A 10467-nucleotide genomic window follows, 5' to 3' on the forward strand; every position below is an offset into this window, starting at 1 on the left:
TAATGATGAATGAACTGACATGATAACACTATTTTTTTTTTTTTGGCCTTTCTGAGGAAAGTGGAAACTTTCATTATATAATCACTCCAGGTGGGAGGGTGGGGGGGGCAATTGGACGGCAGGGGAATTTGTGGCTGCCCACAGTGTTTCTGGGAGGTCAACAGGAGGACAGAGGATGCATGCATTACAAGGGCCTGGGCTGACACAGGTGGGAATCATATCTGTGAAACCACTTTCCCCAGCACCTCTCCCAACCCGAGTCCGTCAATGCCCAGCAGCACACCTTGGCATGGTCAGTGCCCCCCACCTCTGTCCAGATGCCCAGCATCAGATTCATGCAAGGAACATGAAGGTGGTCTTCATGGAGCATATGGTTCCATTTTGCTGATTTGGCCCAGTTGTTTGAAAACATCTTGTCTTAAATAGCGTGCTATTTATCAAATTTCACTATCTTTCAGGAGAAGCTGGGAGAGGGGGAGAAAACCAGACATTTTCTTGACTTAATCTTACTTTCTCAAATTTGAGAAACTGTTTTATTACTTTACAATGGAAAAGAAGATTGCATCCCCTTTTTTGTTTCATGACATCCATAGGCACATGCATTGTTGTGATAGATTAAATCTGGCAAGGATTAAAGGAAAATTCTCCCTCTAAGTGATCATGCAGCTTAAAGCAACATCAGTAGGTCAACTAAACCATCCCTCTGCCAAAGACAGACTGTGCTCAAACCACACCCAGACAAATGAAAGTTTATTCTATTTTTAAAGATTTCCAAGGGAGAGGATCTCTGGAATTTTCGCCCCTAAAGGCATTTAGTCTGTCTGAGAAATTCATTTTACATAGGAACATGATAGAAACAAAAAGAACACAATTGTCTGGCTGCCAAATCCAAGGATTTTTATTGTTATTATTATCATCATCATCCCGAAATACAAAGGACAAAGTGGAAGATAAAATTCATGCACTGTGTCTGGTGTGTTTCCGATTAATGAAACAGACCCTTATATTTTATTAAGGTTAAGTAAGCGAGCCCAGCCAAGAAGCTGAGTTTTGCATTTTAATTTGGGGAATTTTGACAATAATAAGGCTGCTGAACATAAAGAAGTTAAAACCAAGAACTATTTTCTCGAGAATTCTACAATGCTTTTCTTCAGCTGTTACACTAAAGGAATTGTAGTGTAGCTAGTAAGAAAGAGAGCCTCATAAATTTAAAATATTTATGGGGGCATTCTCAATTATTATTCTGAGATACAGAACATCCTCTAGCATAAATGGGAATGTCAGCTCACAAATGGTTTAAAATGAGAGGGACCAAGTAACAAAAAAAAGTCATTTGACCATATATAAAATATAGATAAGCTTCCGGGCATATTTTAATTTAGAAGAAATCAATGCTTTTCTAAAATAATTTTAATTCCTCAAATTGCCGATTGTCATTATGAGCTAAGCCTTGTTCTTTCCTTTTCTAATCAAATGTGATCATTTGCTCACATTGTTCTCTTCTCAGTGAGTAATAGGCACAAACCGACCTTGTGAAGAGGACTAGCTTCCTAAAAATCACTGTTCCCCCTCACTCCAATTTGTGACTTTAAAAAAAAAATTAAAAATGAAGCAGGGGAGGGGAGGGTGGTGTATGAAGAATGAGCCAGCTTACTAAATGCCCACTGGCAGGGAGAGAAAAAGCTTACTCCACATGTGTGAGATGTAAAGGCCAGAGCAGAGAGACAAGGGGGCGGGGTGGGGGGCTGCCTGGCTGAGGGAGGAGCTAGGTGGCAGCTCCCCCCAGATCCAGGGCCTCTGAGCTGCAGAAAGCTGCTCTCTGCAGAAATAGCTCTTTGCCACCATCCCCTCCCTTCCTCTCCCTTGCCTTTGCCGGCCTGCACAGGAGCTAACGTATAAAGATAAATGTATGAAAATTCCAAAGTTGAGTTATGTCTAAGGTAAATCTTTAACCCTATCTCTCCTAGATGTGCCATCTCACTCAAAAGATATTAGCATATGTCTTAGCCATTTTACTTTCTTGGGTGTCATCAACATTGGTATCTTTAAAGAAGAAAAGGAGGATGCTGGGAATGGGAGATGTCAGCCAGTTTAGAGTACTCAGGTGGATGGGAAAGTAGGGGCCAGGAAATGGGGAAACCCTTGGGATGTGGTCCTAAGGGGGACTCAGGGGAGTCATCCCCCAATGAGGACCCCAAGTGACTCATACCCCCATGCGATTTGCTTAACTAGAATCCTGGGGGCTGTGTCATCTGTCCAGGGTGCTGGACAGGCATCTGGGTATGGGTCTCCATGCTTGGCACTTATGCCTTTTGCATGGGCATAGAAACCATGTGCCCAGACCAGTCTTAAGACACCACAGAGGAAACTATACAGTTCTAAGAAAAGTCAAGGTATAAACTGACTTAGAAATATTTGAATGCTTTAAATGTAATACAACATTTAGAGCAAAAAGAAAGCCGGGGATAAATATTGGTTTTCACGAGTTCCATCATAAAGCGTATTTTTTCTAGATCAGAGAAAACCCATTGAACAGAAGCGAAGACTCTTCTCTCAGTTTGGTTAATTCACTGATGATTTTTTTTTGAAAAAAGCATCATCACTGCAAGGTAAAGAAAATGTGCAATGAGCTCACACTAAGCAAACACGATGCTGCCTGGCAGGGCCAGAAGGGTAATTCTAGAGTACTGTGAACAGAAAAGCAAAGGGGAATAAATATTCAAGCAAGGTAAGTCTTTGGAAGTTAGTTTCAACAAAAACCTAAACAGGGTTTGACATTTCCCTTCAAAGAACACAGTTATAAAAAGCAATGGGGGCTGGGGCACTTGGGTGGGCAGTGGTTGAGCATCTGCTTTCTGCTTAGGTCATGATCCTGGGATGCTGGGATCGAGTCCCACATCATGCTCCTTTAAGGGAGCCTGCTTCTCCTTCTGCCTATGTCTCTCCCTCTCTCTGTGTGTCTTTCATGAATAAATTAATAAAATCTTTTTTTTTAAATGAAAGCATAATTAAGCCTCCAAATGCTCTACACTTTTTTTCTGTTGTAGTAATATCAGCCTTTCTGATTTACACGTCTTGTTATCAGAGAAAATTGATACTGACTTCAAACCACAATTTAAGGATGCACCCACACAGAGCCCACACCCGCCTCCAAAAAACTGCTATCTTTTTGAAAGGAGTTATTCCTTGCTTTGGCTTTGATACATGCATCAACAGCTTAATTTTTTGTTTGGAGTTTTTAAATGGCAGTTAGTAAACAAGAAAGGACTCACCTCTTTGAAAAGCAGTGCAATGTCTGGCTAGATGCTTATTCTGCTACCTGGGAAAATTATTTCAGATGGTCTGTTGTGGATTGCTCAGACTTTGCACCTCCCACCAACACAAGCAAAGCATGCCTTTCCTGGGGCAGTAGGTTGAAGGAGGAGAGCTGTGACATTGAGACAATGAGCAAGCATCTGTCCCCCAGGGTTCCAGTGCCTTCCTTCATCCCTCGCAGCCTAAAAGCAGGAGTTGAGAGTCACCCATTTTCCATCAAGGATGAGGCAAATTTGGAGACTTAAAACAGAAAAAATGGATATTCTAACCTCAAATAAAACCTGACACGGAGGGGAAGAGAGTAAGGGGAGATGGGAAAACATTTTTTACAGTTTAGAATTTGCACGAGGCTTTGAAGGCTGTGCAATCTTAGTCAGCAAGGTCCACTTTCTAATAGAGTTCTAAATAAATTGTTAGTGTCAGAATGAATTAAATACGTGATATTTATGTAAGAAAACCCTTGTTTTCAATCTGTCCTGTTTTATTATTTGATTTCTATGAAATTAGCTTCTCAAGACAGTGAAAATTTGCCAAGAGAATGAGTAACAAAAAATAGATGACAATGTTCTCAGATGAAAATGTTCTCACGTGGAGTACCCAGTGTTCTCAGCCACCACCAGCCTGCTACACAGCTCCCAAGGCAGTTAGGCTCTCTGTGTCCCATGAACATTGCAAAGTCCTCCTCTTGCCCCACTGAGGTTGGACTGGCTGTGGCTAAAGTATAAAGGCAGAAGGAGACCAAGGCACATAGAAATAGGAGGAGACAAACTTGAATTCCAGAACAATCTGGCAGGCCCAGAAGAATGGCCCAGTGTTATGCCTGCCACAGTACGTACTACAGCTGTCTGCCTCTGCGGACACCACCCCACAGAGGCCCCTTACCTACAGGTGCATGTTGCTATAGTTCAGCCGCACCCGCGGCAGACACTCTCTTTCGCCGAAGTTCGTAAACCAATGAGAAAAATCACTGTTGGCAAATAAGTGTATTTGAATCCTGTGAGAACAATAGTAATATTAATACTTCCATTTGCTGGGATTCTAAACCGTGTTAGGAAGGGCATTTGAAAGACATGGTCTCCAATTACAATTCTATAAGATAAGTAATCCATTCCTTAGAAAATTAAATTCTAAAAAAATCAAATGACTGAATTGCATTCACATAGTTACCCAGTTGCAGATGTTGTCTTTGAACCTATGATTTCTGACCCCCCCAAATTTTCACAACATCACTATGAGTTTCTTGCCTAATAATGCTGTCAGGTACCATTTATTGAGCACCCATTGTGAAGCTGGTCTTCTAATGTGCACTTTACATATATCGTCATATTTAATAGCCAATGCAATCTTTAGTATTAGGTAATGTTATTTCTATTTTTAAAATCTCTTATAAAATGTTTGATGACCTGGGTAGTTAAGGTTGTCCATGTTACAGTGGCTATGAGGGATCTTTGTCTCCCCATTTTGCTCAGAGAATAGACTACAGCTAATGTTGTCTACATCTTGACAATTTTTTTAAATTATTTATTTATTTCAAGTAATCTCTGCACCTGACATGGGGCTTGAGCTCATAACCTTGAGATCAAGAGTTGCACACTCCTCTGGCTGAGCCAGCTGGGCACCCCGATTCTTGACAATTCTATAAGGCTTTCTAGAAATACCAGCTAACATTGTGTTCTTTGTGCATCTGTTACCCACAAGGAATAATGAATGCACTAAACTGATGATACCGATTGAGAGAATAAGTTTTGGAGTCAATCCAACCTGGTGTAGAATCTAGCTCTGTCACATAACCTACATGACCCTGAAGATACCATTTAAACTTTCTAAGCTTTCCATCTCCCCATTTGTAAATTATAGGTAATATTACCTAACTCATAAGTATTCTTATTGTGCAAATCAAATCAGACAATGTCCATAAAACACTTAGGACTGTACCTGGCATTGTACTAAGTGCAAAATAATTGGTAGTTGTAGTTATTTTACAACAGCGAGTAATCACATTTTATTGACTGCATCAGTTAGGATTCAATATAGCTGCCTTTCACAGAAAGAAAAAAAAAATTCTCACCTAAAGAAGAGAGATGTAAACTTCTCTCTCATGTAAAAGCAGCACAGAACAGCTCCAAGACATATATGGTGACTCTGTGGTATTGTTAGGGAGACCGAAGATGTTATCTTTATTCTATCATCAAGGCAGTGACTTCCATTCTCAAGGTCAGCTCATGGTCCAAGGTGACTTTTATGGCTTAAGCCAGCACATCTGAGTCTTGGACCTAAAGGAGAGAAAGCTTGAGATGGTTTCATTTGGGCTCCCTTCCCAAAGTCCCATACAACTCATTTGCTTCTACTTTTTGCTTCTACTTCTACTTTTTTTAAGTCTATGACCTTAGTTCTATTTAGGTCTATGACATGATCTTAGTTACATGACCACACTCTGCTACAAGAAAACTGAGAAATGTTCTCTTTTATTCCAGGAAAAATTATGCCCTGCTAAAGGCATCAAGATTTGTTTCTAAGGAGAAAGAGAAAGATGGATGTTGGTGGAAGCAGCTGACAGTCTCTGCGATGCTGGTAAGAATGATAGTTCCCTGATCAGAGTGTGTCAGGGCTGATGGAATATTAGCGACCCCTTAGTTCCATCATTTCATTTTAGAGATAAGTAAACTCTCATGCAGGGAGATAATAGGACATATGAGGGATTGTATGGTGAACCAGTGGCAGAGCCCAAATAGCACTCAGATCTCTGATTTCCAGGTGGTCCAATGTACTTTCTGTCAAATCCACTTTTAGAGAGATATAATCTAAGTCTTTATATTAAGGCTTCTGCTTCTTGTTTTGTCCTTCACATTGGTTAATAGCCAGTCACAAGTCAACGGAGAACATATTTGCCATTAAAAATAATAATTTGTAATCACTAACAGCCATTTTACCAAAGGAAATAAATACAATCCTGTCAGTTGCTCCATAGATATTATTTTCACACTCTTAATTATTTAATTGTTTTTAAATTTTTCTTCTGAGTCCATTTCATTATAATTTCATTCTAAAAGTTATCCTATGAAAGGGCACTTGGGTGGCTCAGTTGGTTAAGTGTCTGCCTTTGGCTCAGGTCATAATCTCAGAGTCCTGGGCTCAAGCCCTACATCAGGCTCTCTGCTCAGCAGGCAGTCTGCTTCTCCCTCTCCCTCCGTGTGCTCTCTCTCTCTCTCTCTCTCACTGTCTCTCTCAAATAAATAAATTAAGAAAATAAGAATAACATAAAATTTATCCTATGAAGATTTTCCCTTCCTGAGGTTATGACTCATGGAAATATTATAGGTCTGTCATTTGCAAGATTGTATTTTTATTAAAGGAAACATGGCTCTATCTCATTTAAACTAAAATCAGTGTAATACTAGAGTGCCATTTGATATCTCTGCACTCCTGAGGACCCTTTTAATAGGCTTTTAAAGGACCTTTTATTTCTATAGATATGAAGCTATGTGTATTGCTAAAAGCACCCTAGAACAGGGACACAAGCAGTGAAAGATTAGAATTGTTTAGTCCAGGCCAGCGATTTTTATATGAATCCTAAATTAGAGTGAATTCTCTAGCTCCTAATTAAAGAGGTTTTAATCTCAGGTGAATAATAAAAAGCACAAAAGAACATGTGGCATAAAGAAAGAAATGATAATTATTTAGTTGGGAGGAAGCTGTGTTGGAAAAAAAAAATCTGTGTAGTCGCATTAACTTGCTATACCTTCCAGGCATGATTTCAAAGGGAGACATAAGAATTCCCTTCTGCTCTCTAGAAACCTGAATTTACCTCAATCACAGATTTCTTTGAAAATTATTTAGTAGGGAATTCCAAATTTTAGTAATGTCTTCTCATGGAAGATGTTGATTGATCCTAAGTTGGTAAATGAAAGAAAAAAGACAAAAAGACAACAGGCTATAAATACAACGTAGAAAAAGATCATTTTGTTTAAATCACATACATAAGAATGTATATATTAAAAGTTCTAGAAGGATATATATAGAGAAAGATATTAATAGTAGTTATCTTGAGCAGTGAAATTATGAGAATTTTTCCTTTTCTATTTTCACTGTCTATTTATTTTATATTTAATATCTACTGTTTTCTAAGAGGAAAAAATGTTTATATTTTAATTTTAAGAGACATACCCAATGATGAACAACTGATTTTGAAAGAAAGAGTTTAATTCCCAAATGCACAGTTTCATGAATGAACTAAATTCATCCAAGGACAGATTTAGGTGGTATAGAAAGAATATCTATATGCACTCAAAAAAATATGGCTTCATTTATCCAACAAAACATTTACCCCTTCTAAAGTGTCAGAATTTGCCTACTCCTATTTTTCCAGAATTCAAAGGAAAAAAACAAAAGGCTCTTTATTTTTCAGATGTCCACATGATGGTACTCTTACTTTTACTGTGGTATGTTGAGGAACAAATAAAAATTGGAAAAATACTAAATTCATATGAATTTATTAGTGTTTAAAACTGAATTTACATTCTGTTATATTTGAAAAATGGTAGCACAAGTAATTGACATAATTGACATATATTATTTATTCTATCTATAAACAATGACAATGTTCTTGGCACATAGTTATTGATACTAATTCCAAACACCCAGAGACCTGAGATCATCGTTTTGGAACGTCTGGTATATCCACTTGGATCCTTGCCGTCCCCAGCATGTGTTCATCCTGAATTATCTGCATCTTAATTAAGAAAAAGCCATTTTTCCCAGAAATAAGTCTCCTCCTTATACCAATATTCCCCATCGGCCCGTGCTTTCTCTCACCTACCTGCCTCCCCTCTCGGCCAGGAAGCAGGAGATGGTGATCAGAGGTGGAGATCCAGAAAGAGCCAAAAATCAGGGCATTGAATGAAAGAATAGAGAGTATTGGGTGATGTCCCAAGCAGTACAGATCAAAAGGAAGTGCTGACCTTGTACTTCAAAGCCCTTCTCCTGGGTGTTTTGCAGTGTGCTGTGCCCTTGAGCTGCCTCAATCATTGACTGCATACAGTCTTCATTGCAGGCACTGTGCTTCAAATCCTTTTGTTTTTGTCCTTTCTACATGTGTAACAGAAATATAGCTTGAGTACAGACTGTGTTCCCTCTGTGTTCATTTCTGGTCGAATGAGAGCAGAGCCTTATAGAAGTCTATACCCATTGAGCTGAGACCCTTCTTAGAAAATAACTCAGCTCTTTAGGACTCAAGCACTTTGTCAGGTGTGGAAGATGCACAGAACTACCTCTGTGAAGTTTGTTTGAATACATGGTCAAGGATCCTTCTAAGACAGAACTTATCCTACAGCTTTGTGAGCCGACTGGCCACAATTCTTGGGAGATTCAAAAATGAGTAATGATTGAGTATTATCTCAGTTCAATTTATTCCCAGCCCACGTTCAAAGGCAAAAGAGAACTGTGAGTCAAAGGTGAAAACCCTGAATCCTGAAATCGCTATAAATCATTGGGGCACAGTAGAGGTACTTCAAAAGCCTCTCAAGGAGATGATGACTCAAAGAGAAGCAAAGCAAAGCAGCAGATGAATCAAGCAAAGATCAGAGTGCCCGGGGGCAAACAGATGATGATACAGAAAAGTAGACTCTGTGCTTGCAATTTAATTTATTGGTTTCTGAAACAACTTACTAAGTCTTAAGCACCAAAAAGAAAGTGAGAGTTGATATACCCACCCGAATATGATTGAGCCTCTCTGTGGCCAGCCTGCTTGCCAAGAGTGTAGCTGGCTGATGGTAACCATTCTCTTGTCATTTCTCACTTGTGAAAAGCTAAGGATGCTGCACAGGGCAAATAAAGCATAGGTTCCCAAACCCCTCCAATGTTATACCTTTTCTTTTTATACTTCTTATCTGTTAAAATTGTACCAAAAAAAAAAACTTACTCTTAAATTATGCTAAATTCCTTCCCTGGGCAATTCCTGGGCTTCATCATTCTGAATGTCTGTCTCCTTTGATTAAATGATTCCAGTCATTTATTGTACTTTATAGGGATATTTTATCAGAGAATCTGGCTTCTCCTCTTGGTTTATTCATCATCTTATCCATCATCTGCATAAGTGGGCAGGATACCAGGTGCCAGGACCCAGGCTGGATCATTTCCTCCTAAGGACTGGCTGCTGAACATTGTACTGAGAGAAACACCTTGTCTAGTTCCCACAGACAGGCTTATGGAGAGCCCAGCCAGACCCACAGATCCCTAGTTGGTTTCCCCTGGAACCTTTCCAGAAGTTTTGAGTGAGACTTTCATCAACCCCAGGCCTATCCCTTCCAAATACCTTCCTTGGAATTATGGGAGTAAAATATCCAGAAGCAAATGTGCTATGTGAGACATCCAAATCCTTGATAGGGATTTTACCAAGAAAGAACAAAATCCAGAGTGGGGTCCAACACCAGGTTAGTTTTCTACTGCTGCCATAAGAAATCGCCACACACTTAATGGCTTAAAACAGGGTAAATACATTATCTTACAGTTTTGATAGTCAAGTCCAAAATCAGTCTCACTGGACTAAAGGCAATGGGGCAGCAGAGGCTCTAGGGGTATTTCCTTGCCTTTTCCCACTTCTAAAAGCCATCTACATTCCCTGGCAGGTAGCCCCTCCTCCATCTTCAAAGGCAGTAGCATAGCATCTTGCTTTTGGCATCAGGGTACCTTCCTTTTCTGTAATCAAATCTCCGTTTCCCTCTTTCTTGTAAAGACCCTGTGATGACATTAGGTCCCACCAGGATCATCTCTCTATATGGAGATCCTTAACTTTTATCATATTGGCAAAGTCCCTTTTGCCATAGGAGGTCATTCACAAGTCTCTGGGATTAAAATGTGGCCATTTCTGGAAGGATTATATTCAGTCCAGCACACCCAGCAAATAAGGATGTTTATGGTTTTACTAGGTAAGGTTCTTCAAGAAACATAACCAATAGGATATGTATAAAATACGTATTAATTAATTAATACTATATTAAATACGTGAAAATCTTATATTAAATCTTTCTAGACATATAATATATAAATATTATAATTATCTATAATTACATCTCATGTTAATTCTTTCTAGATACATAATTTATAAGTATAGTCATATATTATTAAAATATATTTGTAGAAAGAGATTTAATGTAG

The 10467-nt window shown here is 39.0% G+C and overlaps 1 long non-coding RNA gene across 1 annotated transcript; it reads right to left on the minus strand.

The window, feature by feature from the left end:
* Window positions 1-307: 307 nt before the first annotated feature.
* On the minus strand, window positions 308-8474 carry LOC140599673 (uncharacterized). Its single transcript, XR_012002597.1, has 5 exons — window positions 8132-8474; window positions 5384-5588; window positions 4198-4309; window positions 3273-3497; window positions 308-464 (listed from the first exon to the last, which is right to left on the minus strand). It is a non-coding gene; the product is annotated as an uncharacterized lncRNA (long non-coding RNA).
* Between the last annotated feature and the right edge of the window lie 1993 nt (window positions 8475-10467).

This window comes from Vulpes vulpes, chromosome 7 (assembly GCF_048418805.1).
Source record: "Vulpes vulpes isolate BD-2025 chromosome 7, VulVul3, whole genome shotgun sequence".
In the NCBI taxonomy this organism is placed as follows: Eukaryota; Metazoa; Chordata; class Mammalia; order Carnivora; family Canidae; genus Vulpes; species Vulpes vulpes.